General features: G+C 35.4%; 1 long non-coding RNA gene across 7 annotated transcripts in view; it reads right to left on the bottom strand.

The window, feature by feature from the left end:
* The window catches only part of LOC122198901, a 277047-nt gene that overhangs the window by 91552 nt on the left and 163948 nt on the right, over nucleotides 1-21547 (bottom strand). For 3 of the 7 annotated variants that reach the window (XR_006193209.1, XR_006193206.1, XR_006193205.1), the window contains exons 6-7: nucleotides 6339-6450; nucleotides 4887-4932 (exon numbers count right to left, since the gene is read on the bottom strand). This is a non-coding gene — a long non-coding RNA (uncharacterized LOC122198901). Of the gene's footprint in view, nucleotides 1-622; nucleotides 1031-4797; nucleotides 4933-6338; nucleotides 6451-21547 lie in introns of those variants that run through there. The other 4 variants (XR_006193204.1, XR_006193210.1, XR_006193208.1 and 1 more) reach the window with 2 other exon arrangements.

The following is a 21547-nucleotide window of genomic DNA, read 5'->3' as shown; positions in this document are numbered from 1 at the left end:
AAGAAGTAATGTTCACCAAATATTCCATTCATTCATTTTCATATCCTGGGACCTTGACAGTAGTGTGAGTTGGCTCTATTCTACATCTATTGACTAGATCAGAAACTCTGGGAATGGAGCTCAGTAATTTGTGTATTAACATGTCCTCCAGGTGATTCTATTGCACACTGAAGTTTGGAAATTACATGCATAGCCTATTCTGACAATGACCTAGCCATTCTTTGATCAACATAAGGAACATAAACTCCACAGTAGAGATACTTTGTGTTTTTTTCTGTTCAGTGCTATATTCTTATCAAATATAAAAATACCAAATATATATAGACGTTGTTCAATAAGTGTTTAATAAATATTATACATATTTTTCTAGAGTAAATCATCACAACTTGAGATATTCTTCTTTCCTATCTTCTCGAAAGTAGCTTTGCCTAAAATCGGAAGTGATTTTAAAAGAAGAAAATGAAATGAAGATATTGTGGAGAAAGCAATTGATTTGAAAGATCTTTCACTTTTTTAAAGGTCTTGTTTACCATTATGAGTATTTTTTTTTTGAAAGAAAGATTATTCTGTAGTAATTAATTACCTTAGACTGTTTTTTTCAAAATTCTAAGAAAAAATTCTTAAGTGATTTTCCCTAGAAGTTGATATTTTACAGCCTATTTTGGTAGCCATGAGAATGTAACTTTCCAACTTCCATCTATAGGAGTGTAAATAACCCAAGAACCACAGCTGCTGAGTTCTGAAATCCATCACTGTATTTGTACTGAGGCAAATGTTTTCCATAGACTGCTCAGAGCAGTAACTAAGCATGATGGAAATACTGACACAGCCTCTTACCTGAGAGATTCTTCTGACAGCCAACTTTGTCTGAAGAAGTCCCCAACAGCTTTGCAGAACTGTCCTTCAGTGGCATGGCAGGCCACAAAATTTCCACTCACATTCTTTTCTTCTTTTACTCAGTCATACTTGTAACCATGTAAGTTCAACCAATAATCTGATCTAGTTGTATTTAGGGAATTTGGTGACTTCTCTAAGCATGTGAATGAAGGAAATTATTATTATAGTATAATAATCATTTTAAACAAATTTGATGTGGGTCCCAATATAATGGCAAGAAAAGAAATTTAGGATTGATGACAAAGGAAGGCACATAAAATAAACATTTAATATAGCTGATCCATCTAAACCAGGTAAGAAGTTTTATTCAGCATTAGTCTTAGAACAGAATGTGATAGAAGTTACTTAAGACTTTTTCCTTCTCACCCTCCACTCACTGCTGGAATTCTCCCATTTCTAGCTTATGTCCAAAACTCCACAATTAACACTCCCATTTTTGACAAAGTTTTCATGTCATATAATGCACATGCAGGGTGTTTTAAATTGAGGTCACATTTTCTTTTTTTTTTTTAATTTTTTAAATGTTTTTCTTTATTTTTGAGACAGAGAGAGACAGATCATGAGCAGGGGAGGGGCAGAGAGAGGGGGAGACACAGAATCTGAAGCAGGCTCCAGGCTCTCAGCTGTCAGCACAGAGGTCTACATGGGGCTCGAACTCACAGAGTGTGAGATCATGGCCTGAGCTGAAGTCAGACGCTTAACTGATATGAGCCACCCATATATATATGTGTGTGTGTGTGTGTGTGTGTGTATACATATATATGTACATATATGTATATATGTGTACATATGTACATATATGTACATATATGTACATATATATGTATATATATCAATGATAAATATATATTAAATTAAATATAACATATTTTAGTAACTCTTAATAAGAAAATATAATGGGGGGCACCTGGGTGGCTCAGTTGGTTGGGCATCCAACTTCGGGTCAGGTTATGTTCTCACGGTTTGTGTTTCGAGCCCCGCGTCAGGCTCTGTGCTGACAGCTCAGAGCCTGGAGCCTGCTTCCAATTCTGTGTCTTCCAATTCTGTGTCTCCCTCTCTCTGGCTCACGCTCTGTCTCACTCTCTCTCTCAAAAATTAAACATTAAAAGAAAATTTTTTTAAATAAGAAAATATAATGGATAGAGCAGATGAGGATACTTGAGACCTATATAATTAATTGTTCATTGAAGACAGGTAGCACTGACCAGTAGTGATTCTGAGGAAATTATGTAGAAAAGTGAGGCTAAGGATACTGACAACTTAATTTAAAACTTTGTACAATGTTGACAGTCCTAATAATTTGTAACTACTACATCCATTAGGAACAGGTTGAGCAGCAAGTATAAGAAATCCCAACCAAGTGTAGCACAAACAAATTAGTTTTTTTGTCTCACATAACCAAAAATATAGAGATAGCAGTCCGGTGTTGGCACAGTGGCCATTGGGGTATTGATATAGGTCCTTGCACCTTGTCTTGTTTACATGGCCCACTTTCATCCTTATGGTTGTCACCTCATAATCACAGTATGGCTGCTGTATCTTTAGCATCATGTCCACAATGTAAGCAGGAAGAAGGAAGGATCAAGGGGCCTTCCAGCTAGATCTATCTACTTTTATCAAGAAAAAAAAAAAAACTGACCCAACATAATTCCATTTACATTTCATTAATCAGAATTGTGTCACACAGTCAATCCTAGCTAGAAGGTAGTAAAGAAAAAGGTGTTGTGTATCCACTTTAACCACATATATAATACTAAAAGTGTGCCAACTACTGTGGCCTACCCAGATACTCTTTTAATAAGAGCTTTAAAATAAATTTTATCAGGGCACCTGGGTGGCTCAGTGGGTTAAGTGACTGAATTCGCTCAGGTCGTGATCTCATAGGTCGTGAGTTCAAGTCCCATATTGGGATCTGTGCTGACAGCTCAGAGCCTGGAGTCTGCTTCAGATTCTGTGTCTCTGTCTCTCTCTGTCCCTCCCCTGTTTATGCTTTCTCTCTCTCTCTCTCTCTCTCAATCTCTCTCTCTCTCTCTCTCAAAAACAAATAAACATTAAACAAAATTTAAGTTAAAAATAAAAAATAAATAAAATAAATTTTCTTTATGTAATGGACTAAGCAAAACAGCAGCTGCTATATTCTGTCTTTTCCTAGTCTGCACTTTATATTTTATTCTATTTTCTTAATATCTCATTCCTCCTCAGTCCAGTCATTCTTAGAAGTATTAGCTGAGCCTATAAAAAGCATGAAGAACTATTAAAGCAAAGATGATGTGTGACATATCTTATACTTCACCTCCTATATGTATGCTAAACATAATTTCATTATTATATTTACACACAATATATTTCCTGAGTTGTGTTATCAGTTGTGTTCAGTGGGTAACTTCCCTTTGTCTTATGTAAATAAGCCATATTCATTGTTTTGAGCCACTTTAATAATATCTCTCCTAAAGATAGTTAATAATATTACTTAGGAGTTCCCCAGTATTTTTCATTTTGGGAGGTTTTGGAAAGCTTTCTGTAATATCCAGAGGTCTCTTCCACTTTATTAGGAATTGCGCCAGGGTTTCTATTATATATTCAGTTACATCTGCTACTTCCACACATTTGGGATACCAGGAACACAGATGTTCTTGGCTCCCAGCCATCTCCAGCCTTGTTTCCTCTGCAAGTAAATTTTTCATTACACATTTATCAAAGCGTGTTACTTCCTGGTTGGTCCTCATCCTTAGAGCTAGATCAGCCATATCATAGTAATTTTCCTTTTAGCTCTTTCTCCTCTCCTCTAGTCTATCACAAGTGACCAAAGACCCTCAAATTTCACCTCAAAGAAGACTAGAGCTGAGCAGAGGCAACTTCAGTTCTAAAATGAAAGGATTCAATGGAAATGACAGCAGTAGTTTCAGGAAATATGAAGCCCAAAATACTAGGAAGAAGAAATGAAATAACTAATGCTGATATTCATTTTGGAACATCAAGAGATGCAATTGTCTTTAAATTGTCAAATTTAGGAGATAATTCAGTATTTCCAATACTTAAATCACCTGGAAATACTACAATTACTGATTCCAAGCCCTACCCTAGATATCCTAAATCCAAATTTCAAGGAGAAAATTAGAAATGTGTACTTTCAAATAATTTTTATGATCAGAATATTGAGAAACATAGTGGTATTTAAATATTTATTGGCAGCACAGAAGTGATTAAAAAAATACTCAATATTTCAGTCTTAAAAATGGAGTTATGATGACTACCTGGGATGATACACAGAGAAAATACAGATAATGTAAACAAAGGAGAGTAGCTACTGTAGGTAGACAGTTTTTTACTTGGAGATAAGTCTTAAGATGTGTGGGTTTTTTTTTTTGCTTATTTTTTTTTCATATCATATCAAATGGAAGATTGACTGGAAACACAATAAGAGGGGTGAAAGAATTCTTCATAGAGTTTTCTTAGGAAGGAAAAGAAAACCCAAGGGAAAAGAATCAGAATGTCCTTACACTTGAGTGAGCAAACCCTGCTGATCAATAAGCTTGTTCCACAGAAGACTAAAACTTCCCTCCACAGGACGCCTCCCTGCAGGGGCAGGTAAATGGGGCTAAACACAATGGGTGGGGGTTTCTATGAAAGGACCAGAGGTGGGATACACAGGGAGTCAAACTCAGAGGAGGGAAATCTGTTCCTTTAATCCTTTTCAAAATACTTTTCAGTTGAAAGAAAACCAAAATCACAATATTCTGATCCTTCTCTCTCTCTTGAAATTAATAATATTATTTATTATGGTCAATGTGAGCATATCAGTCAGCCCCTTAAATTATTTAAATGAAACTATTCCACTTGATTTGGCACTAATGCTCAAATGGTTTTAAGAAGTAATAATAGCTATTGCGGGGATTTTAAATGCAGAGTTAGAAAATCTCTGCTGGTACCCTGCTTTCTATTAAACAGAGTTATAGAAGCCTGCTGTCCCCATTATAACTGTAACTCACCATGAGGCGCTGAGCCAGTAATATCAGCCCTGCTCCCTGTGGAAATCTGTAGAAAGAAAAAAAAAAATTCAAATGTATTTTATATGACTTGGTTGATAGATACATACAGATCTTTCTGGACTCACAGATATAGATAATAGATAGATGATAGATAGATGATAGATAGATAGATAGACACATAATACATTTTAGTTGTCAGTTTGACATTTGACAGCCCTGGTAAAGTATGCCTTTTACCTACAAACTCTCCAAATCTACTCTCAGCATCTCACAAAGAACAATAATTGTTTATTGATCTAAGTGTTAACAATGTATCGATGAGGTCTAGAAATAAGACTCAAGGGAATCATTGCCCAGGACAGTAATCTTAAGGTACTTTTCTATTATCTATAATATGAAGTTAAATATATATATTTTTGAAATCTCATATGAATTTTTTATGAACAGCTGTTTAAAAACATGGTAAAACTTAGCATGGGTGATCATAAACAAGTTGCCTAACCTCTTCATGCCTCTTTAAAAAAAATAAAAATATCTGTTTGAGAATTCTTAAAATTATAGATATGAAACCACCATGAAAATGCAAAGTGTGCTTATTACTTGTTAGGAAAAAAAGTAAAAGGTAGCTCCTGGAACCATTTTCTATCTATAGGACATATTCAATAAAATGTGTTTTCTGTATTTGAGTAAAGATGATAATAAGAATCAGTTCAATTTTCTCATATCTAGGCCATAAAATATAACTACCAAATACATTACAGGCAAAAAGCTAGATAATATCATATGTGCATATATGATAAGTTTTACAAATAAGTAAATAAATAAATAAATAATCAATCCCTTTAAGTATGCTGATTGTTTGGTTTGCTATATATGTAGCAATATCATAAATCTATATTCTAGTTAATATGGCTTTCCTAACATGCTTTCTTATACCCCTATTTCTGGTAGCAAGACACCGATCTTCTTTTTGTGAGTTGTCCTTCTCCCATCCAATATAGTAGGACAGTCAGTCACTACTACTGGTTGGAATACTTTTCCAACCTAATTGGAATACTTTCTCATAAGATATTTTATGAATTCTAGTGGGGAAATACCTTTTCTTTCTGGATTGGGGCTGCCACTAGCCACCTTTCCCATCATATGTAGAGAGATAATCTTTGGCAGGAGAAAATAAGGGCAACACATAGATGCAGAGGCAAGCCAGAAGAGAAAAAAGGGGGAGGGTGAAGAAGACAGAACAAGAAATAATTAGCAAACTGCTGGGGTTTCTGAGTCCAGTCATCCTTAAACACTTCCTGGTTTAAGCCAATTTGAATTCAGTTTCTTTCTGTAAGTGAAGTTTGGGTTAATCCACACGCGTGTGCGTGCGCACACACACACACACCAATCTATATCCACAGATCTGTAGACAAATATGTCTGGATAAATGCATACAAAACAGGTTTTTACCTTCTCAAGACAGAAATTCTCCACAGACCATTTCTTTGTGACTCCTTTTTCCCATGTATCCCCTCTTCCAAAGAAGATCTCTAGATAGATTGCAGTCTATTCTGGGTTCCAACTGATTAAAAAAAAGAGAAAAAAAAAACATCAGACTCAAAAATATCTTGAAGCAAAGGACAAAGCACCAACTTCTCAGAGGGTGGTTTCTCCAGCTCTACAACTGTTCCACTGAGAGCCAAACTAGAGAATGGTATCTCCCTTGAAACAAATTACCAAAGAAATGGAAAAGAAGACAAAAGAAAGAGAAGGCATTGAGAAAGAGATGATGGTCAGCTAAGGAGACATCTCATTGAAGACGCCCCTGGATTTCTTTTTATTTTTTTTAATCACCTCTCCACAGGTCAGGGGACAGAAAGGACCAAAGCAGTGTGAGCCAAACACCCAAGCAAAGGAAGAGGTAAGGCTAACAGGATGATTAAGTTCCTGAAGTCCTAAGACATTTCTATGATTACATCAAAATTAAAGTCAAAGTCATATGAAATACCCTTCAAATCTATGTCATAATCCCATTCGGGTGCCTGACAAACCTTGAGAAGCCAAAGTGACAATTACTGATTTACCTTTCTGTGCTGAAAATGGAAGTTGAAAGCTAAGTGGCAACATAAAGCTAAGTACCTCTGAGACTGAGTTTCAAGTCTGGACTAGACAGAAATGACAGAAAATCATTAAGAACAGAAGGCATTAAAAGGTCAGAAATAAATTGTTATCAAGCCCTATTTAACCATTTTATCAGTCAGAATTTTCTTTTTGCTCTCAAGAATGTGGTAGTATTTTCTTATCTCTGGAGATGAATATGATATTATGAGGATTGTTACATACACACTGATATTCAGATTCTGAAAAGGTTCTGTGCAAAAAGACTGTTTGCAACAAAATGGACTTTCAAATCGTTTTTTAAAAATACGTAATTGTCTTGTCTCCATCTGTCTGGAATGTTACTTAGTGTTCAGGTACTGTGAAGTTTATCCTTCATGGAGCAGAAAGCCAGCAACGTCTTCATGTGCTTAGATTTCAGTGCAGTTCTAGGTGAAATAGACAGATTAGCCCCAAGTCAGTCCCACAATTAGCAAATCTCACCCCCCCCTTTCCCCCTTTTCCTTCTCTTTCCATCCATTTGGCCAAGAGTGGTGATTTGCCATTTCAGAATCAAGAGATCAGGGAAAACTAATGCAGATTATCTCAGAAACAAAATTTTATCTTCAGCTAAATGAGCATGTTAGTGAATCACAATTTCTATACTCTGCACTTAAATTGTAAAAGTGGAAAATGATGGGTTAAGGGATTGAGTACAGGAGAGGAAAGAGCCTTAATCATTTTAGCAATTAGTATGTAATGTCCTAAAGTGATCCACTAATCACTCCACAGCTGGTACACTGATAAAACACAGGGTACAAAAGCATTCCTCAAATGTCATAGTCCAAAGGGATCAACACTTTGAAAAATATGGGAAAAACACAGGGAAGAGGAGAACCTGTAGACCTGCTGTCAGAAACATACAGTAGCCTTGAGTTAACTAATTAAGCAACCTATGGCTTAGTTCATTTTGAATGATATTACATCTTAATGAAAGCAAATTAAGAGTTTCACTATCCTTTTTTAAATTAAAGTTTATTTATTTATTTTGAAAGAAACAGAGACAGAGCAAGTGGGGGAGAGGCAGAGAGAGAGAGGGAGAGGGGAGAATCTCAAGCAGGCTTCCCACTGTCAGCACAGAGCCCCATGGAGGGCTCGAACCCACAAAGCCATGAGATCATGACCTAAGCCGAAACCGAGTCGGCCGCTTAACCAACTGAGCCACCCAGTCACCCCAAGAGTTTCACTATCTTTAAACAGGATAATATATTTACCAAGAGGAGAGCTTACACTAAATCTTCAAAGGCCTTTTCAAGAATCATTTTAGGTCACGAACAATATTATTTTTCTGGATTTACTTTATCAAAATCTGTATATACTAGTTAAATAAACAGTTCCATCTGCAGGTTTTTCATAATCACATGTCCTAATACTTAAGATATCATATCTATGAACCACAAATAAAAGAATTTAAAAAGGAAGGAAAGGAGAGGGGAGGAGAGGAGAAGAGAGGAGAGGAGGAAGGAAGGAAGGAAGGAAGGAAGGAAGGAAGGAAGGAGAAAGAAAGAAAGAAAGAAAGAAAGAAGGAAAGAAAGAGAGAGACAGAGAAAGAAAGAAAGAAAGAAAGAAAGAAAGAAAGAAAGAAAGAAAGAAAGAAAGAAAGAAAGAAAGAGAAAGGAAGAAAGGAAGGAAAGAAACCACCTGAAAATAACATTCAAGAATTACACTGGAGTTTTTGCTTCATATAACACAAAACATAATGTGCTGCTCAAAGGTAAGAGCTTTTCTTTCAGGAGAAGCTAGTAATTTGAACCCACCCACGGGTTGTTGATGATAATGGTGACTTAAATAGTTATATACCTTTAATTATCTCATGTTTTATTCCTCAGATTCCCACATGAGGATATTTTTTGCTTTGTTATGAATTTGTATGCTAACCTCGCTGCTAGCTTCAACACATTCCTAAAACTACCTGTCTTTCCACCCTACTATATAGTGTAATCAAAAAGAAAAATGTTGGCTGGGCAATAGCTATTTGGTTCAGATGCTGCTTTCCTTTAAATTTAGTAAGAAGGTCTTGGGCCATTTCAGTTTGCTTCATTATCAGAATTGGTATCCATTTACCTATGATTTGTTCTTGACAGTGATCAAATTCAGAGGTACTGCACTGGGTGTACGGTAAGCTGACAATTGTCAAGGCTGTTCCTATGGCCATCGGTGTCTCCTTTTACACTCCCCAGCTGTAGATTGTAAAACCGATTGAAATTATCTAGAAGCCCTGAGGTTATAATGATGTTCATTTATGGAGAGCCTTTATTCAACAACTCAAAGTACTGTGTAGGAAGCCACTGTGACAAAAGCTCCCTTACCAAATCCTGAAGAGTTGTATATATGCATGGTTAAATTCAGGCAGAAAATATGTAAGTAATTAATCAATGTGAAGAAATACAGAATGACATTGATTATACCTTCATTTTCAACCCATGGCAGACTATTGTTTTATCTTAAATCAGGCTTATTTTTAAAAATGATTAACATATGTGTGTTTATCCACACAGTTTGCCTCACAGGGCTAAGACCAATTCATGGATGAGCATATTCTTATAGTTCAATTAACCCACCATTCATGCACAAAAGTTAATAGATTCCTATAAAACTTCAACTACTCTATTCCTCCTGTCATCTGAATGAATATTGTGAGTCATTTCTGGAGAGAGGTATTGCTTTCTCCTTTCTTTTTCTATTTTGCCTGGGGTTGTGCTGCCTGCCTGTGTGCCCCTGTCACTGAAAGGAAAAGAGATACTCACTCTTTTATAAATAAGAACACAGAGTCTTTCTCTTTATATTAGATTATTTTCCAGGTAAATGGATTATTTTGGCCGGGCTAAGTTTAGTAAGAACCAGAATAGCACTAAGTTCATTGATCTTCCGTTACTTTAAAGAAGGAGGGAACAGAAATTCAGAAATGAAGGAGGCAGTTCTCCATTCCATGCATAGAGATTGCAAGAATTGGAGGTGAAGAGGACGCAGCTGCATTTCTTAACTTTTGAATGAAAAGCAATTATGCCAAGAGCCTTCATTTTAGATTGTCAGCATGGGCCTATGTCATACCCATCCTGACACTCCCAAACTGGAGATTTTAAAGGCCTCCTGCCTTTGTCATTGAGACACCTGTCACCAACTACACTGAATCAGCATCTCTAGATGCTGGGAAATACATATTCAACATGAATCTATGTAAGAAGCAACAGTAGGGAGGCTGGAATTCTTCAGAATTCTTAAAGAAAAAAAATGAAAGGAAAGAAAGAAGCTGAAGTTGTAAGGAAATTTTCCACTCCATAAAGCACACTTCTGATTTCATTTTCACTTGTTTGCAATTAAAATAACTTAACCCCAATGTCAAGTTAACAAAGTAAATTTCTATGAAAAATTTTAAAATATATTAACTACAAATATCAGTGAAAGACAGTCTTAGGGGAAATATGGTTTTCTACATGAGATTTGTAAAATATAAAGCTGTTTGAGCATATTATTACAATAAATAGTTCTAAAGTCTTTATTTTTGTTTTAAGATATTATAATAATTCATATGAATGAAATAATTTATCAGTCACAAACTCTGTTCTAGGAAGCCCAGTAAAAGAAAAAAAAACAACAACTGTATCTTTAGAGTACTGGAAAAATTTTGGTACTCTCTACATGTTAAATCTCATTTTCAAATACATTTATTATTCATTCTTACCCTCTTCATCCTTGCCCTCCTGCTTAGGATCACATCTATGAGTCAATTGCAAAAGCAGTGCTCATTTCCCGCTTGCTCAAGTATATCAAGATATTCAATTTATGATTTCTGAATTCAAAAGAGAGACATCCCCCGGAATTCCAAGTGACACTCAGAAGAACTCAAAATTTTATAGTTCACCAGCTTAGATATCTTTCTGAAGAAAGGCTAAATGATTTCTTTATACCTTATTAGCTATTTGATGGCACGTTTACATGAATGTATTCAACGTAAAAAAAAATAGTAATTTTATCTAACCAATGGGGTAACAAAATCAAAATGTATCATTTAATATTAACCTTTTCAAGAAGCACTAAATCAAATCTCCTAAAACATATGATTTTATGCATTATTAAAATTAGAAATATGGCAGTATATTTCTCCAATTGTAGCCTATTTTATCTTGACAAATCATAACCAGCCAAAATAATTTAAAAAATAATTTTCTAGAATATTTAAGGAAGGCACTCAAAGGATGCATATTTCCAAAGTAAGTCTAATAACTCTTCATATCTAGTGACAATAACATTATAGTATTAAATCAGGACTTCAGATAAACTCAAAGGAAATGCAGAGAACTTGGAATCCACGTATTTACATAACAAACCCAAGAGGGGAAAAATTAGGGGTAAGAAAAAAACTTTGACAGAAGTACTTGCCAATATGTCTTAACATTAAAACTAATAATATTTTATCATGTAGAATTCAATTTTCACCCATTTTCTTCTGGATATAACAACAGTCTATTTATTAATTGACTAAAACACCTATTGGCTCTCATTTGTTTTACTTTTCAACAGAATCTATTTAACTGAAGACATTAATTAGCTTAATGTCCAGTCACCAACCCATGACATCTTAGACTTAATACTCTCTGATATTAAACATTCAGCTTTGCATTTCTTTCTGATGAAGGCTTTGAAGCCAAAACTTTCGAGAAAGTACTGGAATTAGCCAAATCAGATATTGTTTTTCCTTTGTCTGTCTTATCCTAGTAGGTAAAAGCACAGGATAGAACATCTGTGCCTCCTTCTTAGGGCCATACTAAAGACTTTCCAAATACTATCTTTAGTTGCATTTAACGAACAGCCCATGACTTACCAAACAATGTACTGACTGAATTAACAATTAAAACTTCAGCTCTTCCGGTTTAGATAGTTAATGAATTAGAAGTCAAGAAATTACCATGCTAGGTGTGGATAGATAACACAGCATAAGGCTTTGCAAAGAATCCTGTGAGGTAAGCATTACAAGCTTATTATCTAGATAATGAAATTGTAGATCACAAAATCTTCAGTAAATACTCAGCACTGACATGATTAAAACCCACAATAGTCAAAAACCCAATTTTTCCACCACATGAGTCATCATATTTGCTCAATTTTTACATTTATTGTGTTGATATTGAAACAATCTTCTGCTCTTCTACACTGAAAATAGCATCATAATATAAAATTATCCTTAAAAGAATTTAGGGCACCTAGGTGGCTCAGTCAGTTAAGCATCCAACTCCTGGTTTCAGCTCAGGTCATCATCTCATGGCTTTGTGGATTCGAGTCCCACATAGGGCTCTGAGCTGGCAGTGCAGGACTTGTTTGGGATTCTCTCTCTCTCTCTCTCTCTCTCTCTCTCTCGGCCCCTCACTTACTAGTGCTGTCTCTGTGTCTCTCAAAATAATAAATAAATAAACTTTAAAAACATAATAAAAAATAAAAGAATTTATATCTTTATTTTTAGCATGTGATAGGCAAAATAATTCCCACCCCCAAAGATGTTCACATCCTAATCTCTAAAATCTGTGAATTATTACCTTATATGGTGAGAGAAACTGCCTCTGCAGATGTGATGACATTAAGGGCCTTGAGATTAGAAGAGTATTCTAGATTGTTCAGGTGGGCTCAATGTGCTTATAAGCTTCCTTATAAGAATGAAACATGAATGTCAGAACAAGAGAGAGACTCAGAAATGCTACACTGCTGGTTTTGAAAATAGAGGAATGGGGTCATGAGCCAAAGAATGTAGCTGGCCACTAGAAACTGGAGAAAGCAAGGAACCAGATTCTTTCCTAGAATTCCTTCCTAGAGCCACCAGAAGGAATACAGCTCTGCTGATACTTGGATTTTGGACTTCTGACTTCCAGAACTGTCAGATAATAAATTCTTGTTGTCTTCAATCACTATGTTTTGGTAAATTGTTACAACAGTAATAGGAACTACGAATGGTATAGGGCTATTTATAGGACCACCTTCCTGTGGTCTTGGCAGTGCTGAAGCCACCAGAAACTTATGAGCATCGTAATTGGCATCAAAATTCACATTATGAATATAGGGAGAACCCAAGTTTTCTAGTTTGGCTCTCCATGCAGTATTTGACTCTCCACTCCACTGTATACCACAGAGGCCATTTTGTGCTTTATTGTAATACCATCCCCAGCACATAATACAAGTTGGAATTAACAGTGTGTCAATTATTTAACAAAAGCTTCATCTCTGTGTCAAAAGAGACCAATCATTTCAGTTTTAACTGCTTGGCTTCAGATTGGAGCAACTTTCTCCTTTCTTGCTTTGGAAAGGTCATCATAATTGTATATTAAAATCTTAAAGATCACAAAGCATTTAAAACACTTCCTTGAAAATTTTGAAAACTCCCCAAGCCCAGTTAGGTCAATAAAGAATTATCATTTAATATTTGTTAAGCACACACAGTCTAGAAAATATCTTATCAGACAAAGAAACAATTCATATCAGACAAACAATTCATACAAACAATATCATATTGAACAAATAATTCATATCAGACAAACAATTTATATCAGACAAACAAATCATATCAGACAAAGAGACAAACACTAAACAATTTGAAACACTTCTTTTAAAGAAAATAATCCTCACCTGTAAGTCCTGGGAAGATATAATTCTAATTGATCACACGTAATGAACCTGCAACTTGATTACAACCAACAAGCCATGATTTAAAAAAAAAAAAAAAAAAAAGGTCACACTAATCTCTGGTCCTGGTTAAAATGTTGAGGTCTATGATTACACTACAAGAGTCAAAGAACTGAATTATTCTCTGATCCATTTGAAAGAAAGATCAATGTATTGTGATATATACTTCAGTAAGAGCCTTGCAAATTTTATGAAAATAGTTTTCTCATCCTCTGTAATTGTGAATAATCTCTGAATTATTTTGGACAACACACTGTCCTACATGTAATAGAAGATGTAATAATCGATAAGGCCCTTCTTTCAAGGATATCACTACCTGCTAGAAGAGAGGAAAATGTATATGTATGTATATCCTTCTATTTTCACAGTGCTTCACAGAACATTGCCTTATTTAAATAAGGTTCTTAATGCATGACTAATTATGTAATTATAAAACAAGGCAGATTTTAGTAAATATTTAGTTAGAGGTACAAGCAAAATGCAATATACTAAAAGTTTCCTAATATCTGAAGAATAACTAACTTGTATAATTGGCATTTACTAAATTATAAAACCAAGCTTGGCATTGTATAAGTTGCCTAAGGTCAAAAACCTTTTAAAGTCAAAACAAAAGCAAAGAAATTTTTAAAATTTAATGAACTTTTGGCTTGACTTTAAAGGAACCCCCACATCGATGTGGTGACAGGAATTTGCAACCCCACCCTTTCATATCAGAGGAGAATCTAAATCCCAGGAATTAATTTGAGACTCATGCCATTCCCCATCCAACAGAGAAAGCAACCATTAAAAGCTACTGCGGTTCTTTGTGTTGATGCCAGACCCCAAGTGCTCCATTGTACAAGACTGCAGACCCACTGGCAGTGCACAGCTTTGCTAATAGAAGAAATATTCTTTCCTCAATATAGGTTTAGATGATGCTGTATTTAAAAGGAAAAAAAAAGTTTGTAATTCTAAGATTAGTTTTCTTAACAGTTTGTCTAACAGTGAGAACAACGGTGTGAAGGGGGAAAGGAAACATAAAGTTGAAAGATTTACTTTAACCTTCTTCCCTGAGACTGTGACCTAGGAGACTAGGAAGTTGCAAACATACATGCTCACTTAACCAAAGCTGGGAGCCCTGTTAAATCTGTAGGACTCAGGAACAGTATAAGCATTACAGGCTCAAAATCTTAGGAAAGTTAGCATTTTCAGAGAGAAATAAGATCAAATTTCAGATGGAGAAACTTGAAAGGGTAAATAAAGAATATAACAAACTAGAGATCTAGAAAGGAGGGCATGGCAGTCTCCCTTCTTATTAAGATGTATTTGTAAAGATGTATTTGAACTGGATACCAGGTTCAAAGGGAAGCCCCAATTAACTAGAACTTAAGTTTTTTCTCTCCTAGGTTATAATTTCCTTATGAAACTTCCCTGACTACATATACCTGCAGTTTGGTACATTAGTCTTCTGGAGGCTGAATGACAGGGTGAAAAAAATAGAAAAGATCTGATCTATCCATTTGCTTCAAGACCCAGTCAAGAAGAGCCATTAGTTCACTAAGCGGACTATAGCTTACAAGTACAAGAGATAATCAACAGCATCAAAAAGCAGTCCCAAAGAGCATCAGTGGAGAGACCCATAATCACAGAGGAATATTTTGCATAAGAAATATTATGAGATATCTAAGATTAAAATTCTAAATACCTAGCAGATTAAGAGAAGCAACACTGAGAAGGAAACCTTTGGTTTATATACATTCAATATCAACATTTTGAAATAGTAACCTACAGGAGTTTTTGTTTTTTTTGTTTTTTTTTTCTTAGAAATGCCTTTTACTATGATCCTTGTGTAGTTAAAATTGGACTTTTTTTTTTTTTTTTTTTTTTTTTTTTTTTTTTTAAGGGGACACCTGAGTGGCTCCATTGGTTAAGCGTCTGATTCTAGATTCCAGTACAGGTCGACCTTATAGGAGAGCCAAACTAGAAATACAAAGTGTTGAATCCTAAATTTTTGACTGTCAAAATGGAGATAATCATTTTAAAAGCCTAAAATTTTTATTTCAACATCCAGTTTTCTTATTGAAAGAATTTTTTTGAGTTGAGTGGCTCAAAGATTAAAATGTGTATCATAAGGAAGAAATATGAATATTAATATGATTTCATTTTCTTACCTAAAAGTATATAAAGTTCAAACGGACTGGAGAAGAGTGTTGAGGTGAAGAAAGCAATGGTAATGCTTGTCTTATTTTTTTATTAAATTTAGTTTTTTAAATTCAAATTAGTTAACGTACAGTGTAGTATTGGTTTCAGGGGTAGAACCCAGGATTCATCACTTACGTATAACACCAAGTGCTCATTCCAACAAGTGCCCTTCTTAACGCCCATCACCCATTTATCCCGTTCCCCCACCCACCTTCCCTCTAACAACTCCCAGTCTGTTCTCTGTATTTAAGAGTCTCTTATGATTTGCCTCCTTCTGTTTTTATCTTATTTTCTTTTCCTTCCCCTAAGTTCATCTGTTGTGTTTCTTAAATTTCCACATATGAGTGAAATCACATGATAAGGAATGCTTGCCTTTAATGGATCTTGACACATCTCACCTGTAAACCAAGCCAATAAAGTAGGAAAATTAATTCTTGTCTGTTTTCAATGATCTTGTCCTTTTATCATATTGTTAAAGTTAAAATGTCTTTTTGACTTCAGTTTACAATTTCTTGTTTCTTTGGTAATAGCATCCTCTTGATTAAGTTTTGCTTTTATCTTGTGATCAGTTTTCTGGATAGCCCATTCAGTGATCAAACAAATCTTAAAGTAAGGTATCTGAAGGACTAAGGGAAAGCAATTACTATTTTTTATAATAATGTCTGTACTAACACATGAACACAGATTTATTGATGCTTAATTTTTTACACACTAATGAGGCTATGGTAAAAACGTTGCAACTCAAAGGGGGTTATAAGTTATCAAGTTTCTCCCTTTCTTTAGTGCTTGTATTTCTTTTAAGAGCAATAATTTTCATTTCTCAAATTTTGGGAAACGCTGAAAGAAGCAGAGCTGACCACTCTTTTTCTAAATCACTGTACTTCTTAAGAGGTAGTCAGAAAACAAAGCTGAAACTGGCTTAAACAACAAAATTAGATACATTTGTTTTCCTGGTTGGAGGTACGGGGAGCCTCAGAAGTGACTTAATTCCACAGCAGGATAATCTTATCAAGAACCAGTTTCTTTCCGTATCATGGATTTGCCTCCTTGAATTGCTGCTTCCCCCTAAGGTTGACTTATACAGCTCAAAATGGTTACTATGAACTCCCAAGCCTACCTGCTTCTTAATCTAAGCCCATAGAAACGAACAGTTACTTTTAGAAATTCTCTTGAAAACATAGTTTATGTCCCAGAAATCTTGAAGCAAATTGCTGCTCGTGTCTCATTAACCCATAGTGAATCATATACCTTCTCCTGAATCTATGCCTAAAGGATAGTTTTATACTAATGGACTTAGGTTTGAGCCACTTGACCTAACTCTAGATCAAGAGATAAAGCCAATTTTCCTTCAAAAAATCTTAGGCTTTTCGGAAGCTGTATAGGGAATTACCTAGAGGCAAAAGAATAGATTTGGGGAAAGAACCACAATGTCCATTATACATACGCACCTTTGGTTCCCATCTTGTATGTGGTTATGTTTTAAAAGCTTTGTCCCCTACCCCACTCCTCTCCATTTCAGTCGGAGTGAAAACTCAAGTTAATAAAATTACTAAGTAAAAACATAACATTTTTGGCATCCAAGAGATTTTTAATAGTATAAATAAGATAAAGTATGAGTATTACAATGAAATGTAAATGAGAGTTAACCATTATTTTTAAAAAGATTTTCAAGACTAAACCTAGATCTAGGGAGTTTTAGAGTTTTGCTTATAGGCTTTGTTTGCCATCCTCCTCAGATAAAAAAGAAATATGTTCTGGAAATTTGCAGAAATTAGGAAGTTAAAATAAAAATCCTAGAGAGCATTAAATTATCCATATTGTGATGTCAGAGAAAATGAATAGTTTAGAACTTTCTATTTATAAAAATGATTCTATTCCTATTAAGATGATTAGACATGTCAGGATATAATCTAGCTGAAGATAGCCTGTATTATCTGGACTATAGTGTTAGCATTCAAGATTGAAGTTATTTGGACAAGTTATTATAAACTTTGGAATAAAAGTTATTGGGCTATGCTGATAGATATGATAGATATGATAGATATGATGGGATAAGGGAGAAGAAAAAGAATCAAGGTTGTATCAAGATTTTTTCTTGGATGTTTATGGTATCAAATAGCTGATCTGAGGAATATAGAGTGGAGGGGAAATTGATCAAGAACTCTACCTTGGGGATGCCTTGGGCAGGGGGGGGGTGGGCAGCCTGGGTGGCTCAGTCAGTAAAGCGTCTGACTCTTGATTTCAGCTCAGGTCATGATTTCATGGATTCATGGGACCCAGCTCCATGTTAGCTCTGCTCTGAAAACACAGAGCCTGCTTGCAATTCTCTCTCTCCTCTCTTGCCTCTCTGTCTCTCTTTTTCTCTCAAAATAAATAAACTTAAAACAACAACAACAACAACTCTGTCTTGAACAAAATGTTTAAGATGATTAAGAGTGGAGATATTGAGGGGCACCTGGGTGGCGCAGTTAGTCATTATCTCCTGGTTTGTGAGTTCGAGCCCCATGTCAGGCTTTGCATTGACAGCATGGAGCCTGCTTAGGATCTCTGCCCCCCCTTCTCTCTGCCCCTCCCCTGTTCATACTTGCTCTCTCTCTCCAAAATATATAAACATTTTTTAAGAATGTGGAGATATTGAGAAGATGATGGTTATACAAGAAGTCTGGAGGGAACAGGGGTAGAGACATATTTGAAAATCACCTATATAGAGATTATATTTTTAGCTCTAGGAATAGATTACTTAAAAAGAGCTCAGAAATGATCCCTGAATCACTCTATAATTTGAAAATTTGGAATAGTTCTTAAAAAGTTTGAAGTAGGCCATGATTGAAGTAAAAATAAAGCCACTAGTGTTTATGTCTCAGATCCCAAATAAAGAAATGTATAGAAGGGAGGGTGAACACTATTGAGTTCTGCTGAGGTCAAGATAAGGACATAGAAGTGAGCACTAGATTTGGCAACTGGTAACCACAACAAGAACAATTTTAGTGTAGAAGAAGTAATAAAGCTTGGAAGGTTGAAAAGAAATAAAAAATAAGTTCAAAAACATATAGACAATTATTTTGAGAAGTTTTGAAATGAAAAGGAGCAAAGAAAATATATAGTAGTAGGCACAGAAGGTGGAATCAAACAGAGTTTTTGGTAAGGTGACAGATAATGTATTATGGGATATATGTAGGCTGAGGAGAATTATCCAGTAAAGAGGAGAAAATCAATGCTATGTGAGATAGATGATATATTTGTAGAATGGAAGTTATTGGAAGACAATAGTCTTAAGAGTGTTAGGATCCTTTTATTGGAAAACCACACAACTTACCACATGGTTAGTTGAAAATAATTGGGTTGCATTAATCCTATATTAAATCATGATTCCTGAAATATCTGATTTTAACAATTACATTTTTATATTTGAGGTGATGTTATGCTTTGTTTCCTCTTGCCTATAACTGATATGAAGGATTGGAAGCTAAGAACAAAGGGGCATCAAATACCTAACATTCTAAACTGAAGCACAAAAAATTCAAAGCCAAACACCCTGCTTGTAGCCAAATTCACTATGCAACCCACACCACTAACCTCCACTGCCCTATACCCCGCCCCATCCACCCCATTAAAGTGAATACTAGGGAAAGTGGGAGGTGAATATCCTTAGTTTTGAAATTTTATCCTAGGAAGAGAGTGCTATGGCTTACTCTGCTTACAAGGGGGAGGCCTACAAACAAAAGTACTCTCTATCTTCCCATTAATAGGGTAACATATCCCTGTGTTGGCCCAGGAATATCCTGGTTTATGCCTCTAGACCCTTCTATTGTCAAAAGCAACTTGGTATAGACAATGAAATGTATGGTCATCCTACTCAATAGCCAAGTAAGGAGTAACACTTTCCAGATGGGAGATTGGCATTGCGTTTCCTGGAAGGAAGTCAGTTTATGCGATGAACTCACTAGTCTTTTTCTGGGGCCTATATGAGCAGTCAAAATAATAATAATAATAATAATAATAATAATAATATAAATAGTCTAGAAAAGACAATGTGAAGAGATAGGAACAATAGAAGAGCCTGCATATCCATGGAGAATGCAGCAGATTTCTATGAGTCAAGTAGAAATTAGAAAAGGTAGTCAGGTTTGAGTTATCTCCCTGGTCCCCCACCAGTGAAAGGTGAACACAGAATGTAGAAGGGCTGTGAGGTAAGAACAGGGCTGAAGCCTTTGGAGGTGGAAGGAAGACAGGAAAAGCAGTTAGAGGAACTACAGCCAGTGAATTTCCTGCCTCTGGGATTGTGACATGGGAAGGAATATCTCATAGCTCCCAAAGGATCACACTTGTGCCTGGAAAAGCAGCCTACGATGCCTGTCAGAGGACATCCACAGCTGACCATTCCTATGTTTACAAGTATTTACAGCAGGGAAAATGTACCAGTGAGGTTAAAAGATTATTGCCTATTTCTGCAATGCTTCCTCCCACCTGTCAATGGGGTAATCAAATCCAGAAATAAGAGTGCAAGGGCAAAGCCCTGGAAATGAAAACACTCCTTGGTCAGTATTGGGAGGACAGAAGATGATGAAATTGAAGTTTTAGATTGAACAAGACTTTTTAATAATAGAAAGTGACGGGAAAGTGATGAGATTTCCCAAGATGTCATTATGGGTTGGAAAAAGGATAATCAGTGAAGCATTGTTGAAGCAATGATTGGAGAAAATTAAATTATCTTGGGTTTGTATATCCTCAACTTTAGTTTGTCCGGTAAACTTATTTGATTAAAAACTTACTTGTTCTCCCACCCCACCCCATTAATCATGTCATTATTACAAAGTTACATTTGGGGTTTTAGGGATTTGAGGTGTGCGTGCGTGTGTGTGTGTGTGTGTGTGTGTGTGTGTGATTTGTTTCACAAGGTTGTTTTTTTTAATTGTGTTTTATTTTACTCATGAGATTAAAGAGTGGCTTGTGATGAATTCTGAGCTCTAAATACAGAACTTCCTTCCCTTTCTAAAATATAGCATTTTCAATCACCAAAAGCAATAATATCTAACCCAGAAGGTAAAAAACATAAAAAGCTGATACATTAGGAACCTGCTTTCCCATCTTGCCCTGCAGTGCACTAAATAAATGCAGAGGTTTTGACTGTTATCCATTTTAATTCTCAGCTACAGAAGGGCAAGTCAAGTAGGTAACTAGCCTCTATAGATCTCTCCAAGAAAAACTGAAATGATCAACTTCAGGCAGCTAATCTAGCACTGGATCAAAACCCCTCAGGGAAATATTTATGTTTTACTAGTTTACTCAGAGAAACAGCTCTAGGGATCTGCAGATATCCTCTGTGATTTTGACTGAAGGAAACACTGATGCCAGAGCTGAAGCTTGTGATTTAATCATAGAAGCAATTCAGCCTTTAGCAATCCTATCTCCTAAGAAATCAATAGCTACACTTTCAGTTCTATTAAAGGATTTTTTTAACTTCTCCACCTGACCAAGATATTAATTTGTATATGTTCTATTGTCTGCCTTTCTGGTTGGTATTTTGAAATGTTGAAAGACTAACTCAATGATTCAGTTTGAAATACGTTCCCCAAAAGATCATCATTATTTTAATTATTTATTGATTCAAACACCATTTTCCAAACACTACAGTGCTTTAAAGAATTATCTCCAACATCCAAAGATAACAT

This window comes from Panthera leo, chromosome C2, assembly GCF_018350215.1.
Source record: "Panthera leo isolate Ple1 chromosome C2, P.leo_Ple1_pat1.1, whole genome shotgun sequence".
Taxonomy (NCBI): Eukaryota; Metazoa; Chordata; class Mammalia; order Carnivora; family Felidae; genus Panthera; species Panthera leo.
This window is presented reverse-complemented; position numbering and strand designations above follow the sequence as displayed.